Consider the following 13,234-nt stretch of genomic DNA (forward strand, 5'->3'; position numbering starts at 1 on the left):
GCAATAATAAAGAAGTTTTAGCGAGTTGAAGCGGAAATTTTCTTGCGATATCTTTGTAACACTGTTTATTTATTATCATTTCCTGTGTAAATATTTAAAGGAATGCTGTTATAAACGATTGCGTTTCATAAAAGAATGTCTCCTGAACGGAATGCAATCATCAAATTATAGTTAGATGATAATATAGTTAGAAGGTAATGTAAGTGAATTACAAAATAATTTATGGGAAGGTATGACTCGCCACCCTTGATCCAGTCACAACTGGACTTAATTCCTGATCCAGTCACAACTGGATTATGCTCCCACCGTGACTTAATTCCTTCACCTATACCTAACCTTCTCTCTCTCTCTCTCTCTCTCTCTCTCTCTCTCTCTCTCTCTCTCTCTCTCTCTCTCTCTCTCTCTCTCTCTCTCTCTCTCTCTCTCAGAAGTAGCATTTCCTAAACGCGGGACATGACATGCTTTGAAGCATTTTCTAATTTCACGGTTCAAGGTAGGCTATATTACACACATTTTTTTTGTTTTACTCACAATACCACACCGTCCAGGCATTTAAGAAAAGAAATGGGGGGTAAAGTGTTCATGGCGTGATTTTATTTCATGTAGCTATATATGGTAACTCTTGCCTTATATGCACCTATATCACTGGAACCATATCCCACACAACCATGCTTTCCTTTAGAATTATGTAAAGTGGCACCTCCTTCCTAAAGCTGTGTGTGTGTGTGTGTGTGTGTGTGTGTGGCCTCGCAAACCTTAGCGGGAAGAAGTCTTATCTTCATGGCGTGATTTTATTTCATGTAGCTATATAACCTATATGTTCCACAGGAAAAACTATCAATCCAGTGTCAATAATCGTCAGATTAGCACCATTACTTTCATGTTGTGCCAAAGGATGCATCGTATCTATAAGTAAAATCAAGTAAGTAAAATAATAAATAATGCATGCAGGACACCCGGCCTATATATTTTCTGCTTTCCCCCCTCACTGCTGTGCTGTCTTCACTGCCTGAGCCTCCCCTCCCCCTCACCTGCAGCATGAGTCTGCCGCCTGGCCGGCCGCACTCCGCCGCTCGCCCTTTCCCGCGAGTCATACCTTCCCATAAATTATTTTGTAATTCACTTACATTACCTTCTAACTATAAGTTGACAATTGTATTGCGTTCAGGAGACATCCCTCAATGAAATGCAATAGTTTATAGCAGCATACCTTTGAATATTTATTCAGGAAATGATGATAAATAAACAGCGTTATAAAGATATCGGAAGAAAGCTTTCACTTCAACTCGCCAAAATTTCTTTATAGTTGCTTATTGCTATCTTTTTCCTGAGTATCGAAAGTTCCCCATTCATTGCCGAGTCTAAAGGTACCAACAGAAATTATCTGTCACGTACATGAGACAAGATATAACGAATAAAACATAAACATATACCATTATACACTGCCTCTCAACACGGTGAGTGAGAGAGGCCGCCAATAATCAGCGCTCTCCTTACCCCGTCCTCACCTCCCTACAGCCTTGTGTCGCTGCTCCCTCTTCCCGGCGAGTGACACATGCTCATAAATAATTCAGTAATCCGCTTATATTATCATCTAACTATAATTTGATGATTGCATTCCGTTCAGGAGACATTCTTTTATGAAACACAATCGTTTATAACAGCATTCCTTTAAATATTTACACAGGAAATGATAATAAATAAACAGTGTTATAAAGATATCGCAAGAAAATTTCCGCTTCAACTCGCTAAAACTTCTTTATTATTGCTTAGTAAAAGTTTTTCCCTGAGTATCGAAGCTTCTGCATTCACTGCTGAGTGCAACGGTACCAACAAAAATGGTCTGTTATGTGTATGAGACAAGATATAACGAATAAAACATAGACATGTGCCACGCGAGCATTCATTATGCAGCCTTTCAACACAGGGTGAGCGAGAGAGCCAGCCAGCCAATCAGCGGCCTCGTTACAAATGAGGCTCGGCTCCACGGCTCAGAGTTAAGTGAACAGCCTTTAATAATATTGTTTTGTCTTAATTTCAGATAACATTGCTTCAGTTCCTTTTCTACCTATATGTGATGCCTGTTACTAAGAACTCCCCTCATTAGGGGATGGCCACATCAGCAGTCTCCGCTTATTCCTATCCTTGCATGCTCTAATTCTCTCATTCTCTCCTTGCATTCTCTAATCCTCTCTCTCTCTCTCTCTCTCTCTCTCTCTCTCTCTCTCTCTCTCTCTCTCTCTCTCTCTCTCTCTAGCATTCTGTCCTGCCATTTCAGTTTCTTTCACTTTAAAACAGTCTTTATATATGATACTGTATTCATTCTTAGTTAACTATCCCTCATAATTCAATATAAAAGCTCTGTAGTAAAGTCATGGCTTACTATAAAAGGTACCGGAAATTACAGCGTCAACTGCAAGAGCTCTTTTCTAGTAGTGAAGATGAAGAAAACTATACTTCTTCTAAAGTCAGTAAACTTCATGATGCTAAGGAGAATACTGATATGCCTTACACTTTACCTTATCAACAATTGATTGATGACAATATAATATGCTCTTCAGAAGAAGAATCTGGCACCGACAGTGATAGTCAACCTGAACTTAAAGATAGCATCAATGATGATTCTGTTCTGGAGGAATTAGCTAAGTGGGCCTCTGAGAATAATATAAAACATCAAGCAATTGGTCAGCTTTTAGAAATATACTTGACAAAAGAGGGCTTAATCTTCCTAAAGATGCACGGACATTACTGCAAACGCCAAGGCACGTAACAACAGTTGAAAAATGTGGCGGACGCTATTCTTATTTTGGAATGGCCTCATGTTTACAAATTATATTGAATCGCAACAAAGATTTCACAGAAAACAATGATTTCATTAAATTAAGTGTAAATGTAGATGGAATTCCATTGTATAAGTCAAGTAATGAACAGTTCTGGCCAATACTGATAAAGTTTAGCAATTTCAGGCCAGCATTAGTAGCTCTGTATTGTGGGAAGACAAAGCCAGAACCGGTAGAAAGTTTTCTAGAAGATTTTTTAGGAGAATACATGAAACTTTCAAAAGATGGTTTATTTGTGGATGGGAAAAGATTAGGAGTGGAGATTATTTCGTTCATATGTGACGCTCCTGCACGAGCCTTTCTGAAATGCATTAAAGGCCACACCGGGTATTATGCTTGTGAAAGGTGTGAGATTAAAGGAACCTGGGACTCTAATGTTGTCATACTAGACTCCAAAGATAAATGTAGAGAAAGAACTGATGAAAAATTTAATCTAGGTCATTATGAAGGAACTCATCAACGGGGAATAAGTCCTCTCATTCAGTATGGAATATCCTGTGTTAAAGGATTCCCTCTTGATTACATGCATCTAATTTGCCTTGGTGTCACAAGAAGAATGTTACTTTTTCTTATGAGAGGTCCGAGAGTGTGTAAACTCTCCCAGCATCAGTTAAGCTTGGTGTCTGCTGCTTTAAAGGGCATGTCAAATAGACTTCCAAGTGAGTTTGCAAGGCAGCCAAGATCTCTTGCCTTAATTGATCGCTGGAAGGCTACTGAATTCAGGCAATTCATCTTGTATACAAGTATCATTGCAATGAAAGATATTGTTTCAGCTGAAATCTACAAAACAAGCCTGTCACTAACTGTAGCTCTTAGTATCTTATTGAATTCAAATAACTATATAAGGAATGGCTACTTGTCATATGCCCGAGAACTACTGGAGTATTTTGTGCAACAATGTCATGATGTATTTGGTCCTCATTTTGTTGTATATAATGTACATAATGTCATCCATTTAGCTGATGATGTGGAAAGCTATCAATGCTCACTGAATTCTTTAAGTGCATTCCCCTTTGAGAATCATTTATATAAAATAAAAAAGTTAGTGCGGTCAACAAATAACCCCATCTCACAAGTATTCAAAAGGCTTGCTGAAAAGGAAAGATACAGTGCAACCAAAGACACTTCTCTAGAAACATGCATTTCCACAAAGTACAAGGATAATTGTTTCCTGTTGGAAAGTGAGGACTTTGTTTTCCTGAAAGAGGTAAAGGACAATGGATACTATACATGTGATGTTTTAAGCCAAAGCCTTACTGAAAATTTTTTAACTGAACATTGAGATTCAAAACTCATCAATATTGTGTTCATGAAAATACTTCGAGGACAAAATTAAAGTTATTCATTCCAAGCAATTGTTCAGAAAAGTTGTGAAATTACCCTACAAAGACGGAGTAGTATTGATACCATTTTTGCATGACAAAACTGAATAAAGTATGTAAGATATTTAAATTAGTTTTGCCTTTGCTGTCTTGTCATCTGCTTAAAAAAATTATTTTGATAATATGAATACAGTATCTCTAATGTCTCCTTTTTCATACTGAACTTTTGAGTCTTATATTCTGGATATTCTGGCCTCAATTTTTTTTTTTTTTTTTTTTTCATGTGTGCTACATCTACTCCCTCCTGTTCTCATTTCACATCTTTATTCCCTCCTGTTCTCATTTCACATCTAAAGATGGCTGTAACACCTAGTGGAAGTCTTTATACGAGAAGATAATCATCAATGGTGAGACTATTTACTTTTGACAGGGTGTGACAAGTTTCATTTTGTAGCATTTATAAATTACTGATTTTGTTAAAGATATAATAGCTTATTTAGAATTGAGGTAAATATGTTTGCCAGCATTGTCATATTTCTATTTACACATCTATTTTTGACATAAGATTGTTTGAACCTAATCTCCCACCATTTGATGCTGCAGGGTTGTTTTACCTCTGTGATGGTATGTAAAATATATATATATATATATATATATATATATATATATATATATATATATATATATATATATATAAATATATATATATATATATATATATATATATATATATATATATATATATATATATATATGATACAGGTTATGTCTTCAAATGAAATAAAAACATCTTATTACAATAGGTTCTGAATTACTAACTCTGGTATAAATTGTCAGGATGTGGAAACGAGCAGTCTGGCTTGAGGGAAAACGAGAAGAGGAGCATACTGTACCATGTAGCTGGATCGATGAGGAAGAGCAAGTCTTATATTGGCCTCAAGGTGTAAATGCAGAGAAGGCATTGAGGTCTCAACAACACCCGGACTTAAAATCTTGGAGGAAATTCCGTTTGGTTAAAGTGAAAATATCATCAGGTAGGTGTTAATCTTCTTATATTTTTCTGCTTTTCATGTATAGCTACAGCTGAGAGTGCATAGACTCTGTTATTATATATTAATCTGAATGCAGGTGGAGAAGTTTAGGTACTTGGATGTGGACATTGAACCTGGGGGAACCGTATGGAGGTAGAGATAAGTCATAGGCTTGGAGCTATTGTTTTGGGAGCACTGAGGGGCATTTGGTGTAATCATAGCACACTTGGCTTACAACCGAGAGAGCCAGTTTCGATTCCCCGGGCGTAGAGGAAAAATTTGTGCATTTTTTCTGATACCCCACGCCCCTGTCCACAAGCAGTGAGTGAGTACCATGTATTAATGGGGGGTTGTGACCCATGTCCAGGGCTCCTAGCCACTGGCTAGCTCAGTGGTAGCATGTGCCTGCCATTTTGGTACGAGCGTGTAGTATGATCGAGTCCTGCTCAGACCGATAAAAAATATCGCTGACAACTAGAGATTACCCCCCTGTGAGCAAGATGTGGGGGGTTTTGAGTCATCCGATATGGCCTCCCAGTGTCAGCAGCCATAGCCAAGGCTGGCTTGGGTCTCAGTGGGTGAAGATGGGCCCTGGGCAATCCACCATATATGTAGTGGTTGTTACAGTGTGCATTCACACTGTTTGTGCACTGTCCCTTTGCTCTGCCACTCATTGGCAACCTTTAAACATTCAAGAGGGACCTGGCTGTGTAGGCAAAAATTCAAATGTTTGAAGGAATCATATTACCAACTTTTGTATGGAGCATGTATGTGTGAAAGTAGTTTAAGTAAATTTGGAGTTCGTGTCATGCATTTCTGCTTTTCAAGTGCCACCCCACATGTTTGGTAGAGTTCTGCATGTATGGTAAAATAATTTATTGTTTTCTGTTCATATTTCAGGTAGTTACCAAGACTGTGAAGATTACCTGCACACATCTACAGTTGAGGATACTCTGAGCAGTGCTGACTCTGATGGTGATAGTAATGGTGTATCAAGGATCAAGAGAAAACGTCCTAAGAAGATCCTTCCAGATGGCTTTGTCAGTAGCCAGGATATGCGTGGTACGTAGGCAAAGATGCAAATACTGTTGACCCTCGCTAACTCAGACTCCTCACTAACTTGGACTCTGACCGACCCAGGGACTAAAGTCCAAGTGTAAGTACAGGAAATCCCCTATATACGAAAGGGTTAGGGACTGAAAAAACCTTTCGTTTATCGATTTTTCGTATATCGAAGCCATTTCCCCCATAGGATTGTTAATAAATAGGGGGGTTAGGGACCAGCGCCAGCAAAAAAAAAAAAAAAAAAAAAAGTTAAATATAACTATGCTTAAAAGCAATTTACTACTCACAATACAATGAAACGCAAGGCTCATAAATAATTAAAAACAATTACCATTTCCTGTTCCTTTACTGTTATAGAAATGCATTACATATGTTAGGACAATCCCCTCTAACTCGTCACTACAACTCATCACTTAACATTGCCAATGTTTACTTCCCAAGCTGTGAAAGGCCAGTTTCGACTCTCGTGCCCGAAACACGTGCCAAACAGTACACCACCGCACCACTCCAAGCCCCCCCCCAACCCCTCCATCACCCTCACGTTTCCTCACGCTGGCTGGGATGTGTTTCGGATTCGAGAGTCAGCAAGGGGTTCACAAACTGGCAACGCTAAGTGATGAGCGTTGAAGTGGAGGGGACTGGACATGGACACTTGCTGCCTAATCACTGCGAGTGTGCGTGAGGCTGTTGACGGCGCGCGGCGACCGATATAGACATCGGGTACGAAACAGTGGGCGCGGAAACTGTCGTACTTTTCGTATATGCGAAGCATGTCTTTCGTGAACCGAAAATTGTCCTATATTTTTCACTTTCGTATATCCGAATTTTCGTACATCGAGCTTTCGTATATCGGGGATTTCCTGTACCTGCTTTTTTTTTTTTTCTTCTCCTTTGGAGGGGGGGGGTAAATTCATCTGTCGGACATTTGCATTTGTCAGACCAACCTTTCCCCTATTAGTCTGGAGTTAGCATGGGTCAACAGTATACTAATTTAACCCATCTGCTACCGCCCTGTGGGAAATAAAAGATGCGCTCTATACCGCCCATTGGCCAATTTTTTTTTCTTTTTGGGGGGCTAAAATTACTTAATATAGCCAAAACCAATACGAAAAGTTGTTCATTCCACTCACCGTCCCCTAGAAGTGCTGCACTCAAGTGAACGCCGAAATGCGCATGAAAGCATTCTTTCTATTGCGATTTATTACGATAATTTTCTGACGCGTCAGCGGTATATAGGAGTGGTTTAGCTTTGAACGCGTGAGACGCGTCAGCGGTAGCAGACAGGTTACAAAGCAAGTGCTGCTTTTCTTATTGTTATAATTATGTGAAATCTGGTTTACTAAATAGATATTTTTTTCCTTCAGTGTTGCAGGAAGTTACTCCAGCCAAGACAAAGAAAGGATTTCACCTCTGAACAAGGTTCCAGATCCTCCTCAACCGCTGCCTTCACTACCAAATGGGGCCACACCATCACCTCAGTCTCAAACGTCATCTACCAGAAGCAGAAGTGTAACTTCTACTTCATTTCTAAGAAGGTCAAGTTCTTCTGATTGTGATTGGTAAGTAATTCTCTATTTTCTCCTAATAAACCCTTTCAGGGTTTTCATACTAATTGAGATGCATGTGAAAAATTTGGTTAGAAGTAATTCCTACCACACAATCTGTATATCAGGTAGTAATACAATCCTCGTTATAAACATCGTTGCTGTGACTTTCCTGAGCGTCTTGAGTGTTTAAAAGAGTTCATGCTCCCACTGGTCTGTTGCAGTCACGTTAAACCAAATTATCACACATACGGCAACTAAATGAGTGTGCGTGACGAAATTTTAGTGGCAAATTGTCATTTACCCGCTCACAGCTGACACAAGGGAGAAATTTTCATGCAAACCTCCTCTCACAACCTACCCCAGACAGGCTTTCAGTCACTTACTGTTTCCGTGTATAACTTGACAATGGCTAACTGCATGACCTTGTCAAGGGAGGACACCACAACCACTACCTCCCTTTACAAGACTGAACAAACCACTCTTAAGTTATTTTCTTTTATTTTTTGGCTTGGACCCCATTTCATGGTGCACCAGTCACAGAGTTCTACTAGATATCTTGTGGGGCTTGCCAGGAATTTTTTTCTTATGTTTTGTTGTCTCCAGTGTCATGGCATACAACTGAATTTGGTGAACACTGACACCCATTTACTTAGAGGTGGCCCGAATGGTTCATCTGGCCTTGTAAGGAATGTAATGGCTGTGATGTCCTCCCTTGACAAGGTCATGCAGTGAGCCAATGTCAAGGTATGCATGGAAACAGTGAGTGACTGCAGGCCAGTCTGGGGTAGGTAGTGAGAGAAGGTACACATGAAGATTGCTCCTTTATGTCAGTTGTGAGCGGGTAAGTGACAATTTACTGCTAAAATGTCACCTCACACTCTCTGAGTTGCCAGATGTTTGATAATTTTGGTTTAATGTAACTGCAACGGATCAGCAGGAGCGTAAACTCTTAAGCATAACCCCTTCTTTACAGGATTTCAGAGATGCACACTAACATACAGAGAAAACAAAGCCTTATATTCTTATGTTGTAATATACAAATTCCAACGTTAAATTATAAAGTCATAACGCCAATATAAGCGTCACCGTAGTGAAGGGGTTAAGATGCTCAGGGAAGTTGCAGCGACAATGCTTATGATGAGGACTGTATATAAACATGAGTATGTCTATTTAAATTAATGAATTATCACACTTAAAAATCTGAATAATGGTGAATCTGTAATTAGTACTGGGCAAAATTTCAGGTTATTGAGGAAGGAACATTCTGGACAGATGAAGAAATTAATATAGACAAACTGTGTAATTGCTGTTTTAACAATGTTTGGTATGAGAATTATAAAAGAAGAAAAATCATCTGAATTCTTTGAATTAGTTTAGTGCAATTTAATATGTCAAGAAATATGCTTTTTAATATAAAAAAAATGTATTATTAGATATAGTAATCTCTGGCATTATATTCTCAGGGATGTGGATGAACGACATTCTCCAATGTCTGGATCTAGCCAAGATTATTACAAGTCTTGCAACCCTGGCCATACCAAGAAACTTAAGAATGACAGCCATAACAGCCTGGACCGACCTCAGCAACATTACAGTAAGAACCAAAAAGAACAACATGACATCAGGGACCAACAAGAACTACATGACAGCAGGAGCCAACAAGAACGCCGTTTCAGTAGGGACCAAGAACAGCATCACATCAGGGACCGACAAGAACAACATCACATCAGGGATCAACAAGAACATTACAGTAGGGACCAAGAACATCTCATCAGGGACCGACATGAACTACATGACATCAGGGATCAACAAGAACCACATTACAGTAGTGACCAAGAACATTACACCAGGGACCAACAAGAACTACATGAAATCAGGGACCAACAAGAACGACATTACAGTAGGGACCAAGAAAAACAACATCACATCAGGGACCGACAAGAACCACATTACAGTTGGGACCAACAAGAACGACGTGACATCAGGGATCAACGTACCAGACGTGATCAACATAACCCCTGCAGCCCACCCTATCACACTGGCAGGGATGAACGCCTCCAAATGCAGCTAGAACCAAAGGATCATAGTTTCCCCATGGATACAGCTAGTAAGTAGTCACATATTGTGTATACTGTATGTAAAATAACTTATATTGTAAGCATGATGATTCAGATACTGTAACAGTAGTAATTGTCAGACTTTTGATATCTTTCATGTAATACTTTTTATTGGTTAAAGTCTCATTATGATACTATAATGCGACTCCTTGAGAATCGTAGTATAGATGAACGTTTGTCACTTAAAATAATTAAAACTTTTGGGGGAGATAATAACATTTCTTTGAGAAAACAGCTGTAGTCATGCCAGCCTCCCCTTATAAGAATATATTATACAATAGCAGTACCCAAGTGTTGTCACACTGTCCGCTATGCTTCGTTCACCGGCTCCGACTTGAGAATATTTTTAGTAAAACAATATACTCATGACCTGTTCAAGCGTACAATTACTTACGAAATGTGATGAAATATTTTCAAGAATATAGATACACCCCCACGCCCACACCCACACTAACATACATTGACACGTACACGCATCACTCCCACTGAGAACGAACATCTGGCGCCCAAACATTTTGGAAACTGTGACAACACATATGTCCTACCACTGTACAAAAGACTTCAAAGAAGGTAAATTTTTCATACTTTTGTGCTGAACAGTTTCTGATTTTTTCGAGGCATCAGAGAGAAAGAAATAGAGACAATGATACGTGCCTTTAGATCAATCCACTTAACCCCTCTCGTGTTTCTCATTTGGTTATTTCCTCAATAGGGTTCCAGAAACGTGTTCTTCACCTGCTGTTAGATGTGAGGGATGAGATGAGAGATGTGAAGCACGAGGTGAGAGATGTGAAATCTGTCGACCGTGTTAGCTCATTTAGTGACAGTGGTATAGACCTGACTATCAAGCGGAGTAACACCTTAGAAGACGTTCAAACTGTAGAAAAGGAATTGGAAAATCTCACTTATTTTTTTAAAGAAATTCATAGTAAGTGTATTCGCATAGGTGATGTGAAGAAAAAAATATGGTATCAAAGTTGCTGTGTAGTTTTATGAGTAAAAGCCTTCTTTTTGCAAATATAATATGTATGGCCAAAGGGCCAAAATTGCATATAAAAACACAAAGCTGTTTACTCTCATTTGACAGTGTGCTTCAGAAATTCACAGATTCCAGTGCAGCTGAAGTAAATCATATGATTGCAACAAAACTGCGCAACGCCCCAAAAAGGAAGGAAACTGCTGAGTAGATCCTTTAGTTTGCTTCGACAGCACATCAGCTTCACAGTTCAGCCCCAGACCCAAACAGAGTAGCCAGTAATAATGCTTTTTAAGTCAGCTTATTCATTAACCATGCTTATGCATTATATGTTGCAAAGAAGATTAGTAATTGCATGTTATTCAATATCATGCATCTCCAGAGAAGATTATTAAGAGATGACAATGTTTTTCCTACTTTCATAAATCACTCTACTTATGTATTTTAGGTATTTTAAAACAATTGCAAGGCCATTGATATTGTTTCATACCTTTCCTTACATTCCATGTAATTTGATATATGTATGTTATGATTAAAATAAGATTTAATTTTTTCCCAGTATCCAAAGCCTTTTGTATACTATGTGCTTGATACCAAGTTATGTATTATTTGTCACAAAGAGGAGGATAATTGACTCTAGTTCATCATACCTCAGAAATGTGTTATAAGTTTTAATGAATGTAATGTTTTGTACAAGTATATGGCAGCTGCCATAAAGTTCACTATCATAGTTTTTTTAATTCCTTCCGTAATTTTGTGGGTTTGTTGTTACCCTAAAGACCATTAGAATTATGATGTTTACAGAAATTGTTATTTTCTTGATATTGTCATTCTTTACAGAACATGTTAATATTTTGCTGTAGTAGTCCAGCTATGTATGCATAATGTACAATACAGTATATATGCACATATATATGTTGCTTATACTGCATTGTAACTTGTGTATCAGTACATACTACAAAATATTAATATACTGGGCGGGGATGCAGAAAACAAATTGCACATTGAGGTTGGCAAGATACGGCCGCCCCACCTTGCATATATATTCTATGTTTTAAACACCAAAGCAAGTCGAAAACTCGTTGAAATTTCGCCAATAAGTGGATGTCCACTTATTGGTGAAATTTCGAGGAGTTTTAGACTTTCTTTGGTGTTTAAAACATAGAATATGCAAGGTCGGGTGGCAGTATCTTGCCAACCTTAATGCAATTTGTTCATCCCCGCCCGGATAATTAAGACAAAATCCCATCTAGATTAACACGGGTAATAGACACACAATATTCACGTCAAATACTCGTGAATCTTACACGTGTTTTAGGCGAGAATTACAACACGTGAAAATCACGTGTCACATTCACGTGAAATCATCTTGCAAAATGAACCAGATTTACTCTTCGTATCCACGTGTTGGATTCACGTGTTTTACTCGTGAATTACGCAAGCTGTGCTCGGGGGGCACCGGGCCAGGAAAAAGGAAGGGTTATGCAGGAGATACAGTTAACGGTGCAGGAGGTCAAGGAAAGCTTGAACAAGCTGGATGTAAGAAAGACGACAGGGCCGGATGGAGTATCAGGTTGGATCCTGAAAGAATGTAGTGAGCAACTTGCAGAGAAACTGCACTCTATAATGAGCGCCTCCCTGAGTGAAGGAAGGGTACCACAAGATTGGAAGAGAGCAAACATAGTGCCAATTTATATAGGAGGTAAGAGAGAGGACCCATTAAATTACAGAGCGGTATCACTCACTAGTGTGGTTGCGAAGATATGTGAGAGGCTGGTTAATACCAGGTGGTCAGATTTTTTGGAAAGTGAGAGAATTATCTCGGATTGCCAGTTTGGATTCAGGAGAGGGAGATCGTGTGTCACCAACTTGTGTTATTACTCAAGGGTGACGGATTTAATACAGGAGAGAGAAGGCTGGGGGATGGAGTGTACCTGGATTTGAAAAAGGCATTCGACAAAGTACCGCACAGAAGACTAATTTGGAAGATTAAAAATAAGGGTGGAGTTGGTCATGGACTGATTAAGTGGCTGGAGGACTTCCTAACTAACAGGGAAATGAGGACAATAATCAAGGATAAGTTTTCCAACTGGTGCCCAGTGAGGAGTGGGTCGCACAAGGTTCGGTGCTGGCGCCAATAATGTTTGCTGTTTGTATAAATGATATGGTGGACGGAGTGACCAGCTATGTGAGTTTGTTTGCAGATGATGCAAAGCTATTGAGACGAGTCAATGATGTGAAAGACTGTGAGGCATTGCAGAGGGACCTGGACAAAATATGGGAGTGGAGTGGTACATGGCAGATGGAATTCAACCTTGGGAAATGTAAAAAAAATA

Source organism: Eriocheir sinensis, unplaced genomic scaffold, assembly GCF_024679095.1.
Source record: "Eriocheir sinensis breed Jianghai 21 unplaced genomic scaffold, ASM2467909v1 Scaffold91, whole genome shotgun sequence".
Taxonomy (NCBI): domain Eukaryota; kingdom Metazoa; phylum Arthropoda; class Malacostraca; order Decapoda; family Varunidae; genus Eriocheir; species Eriocheir sinensis.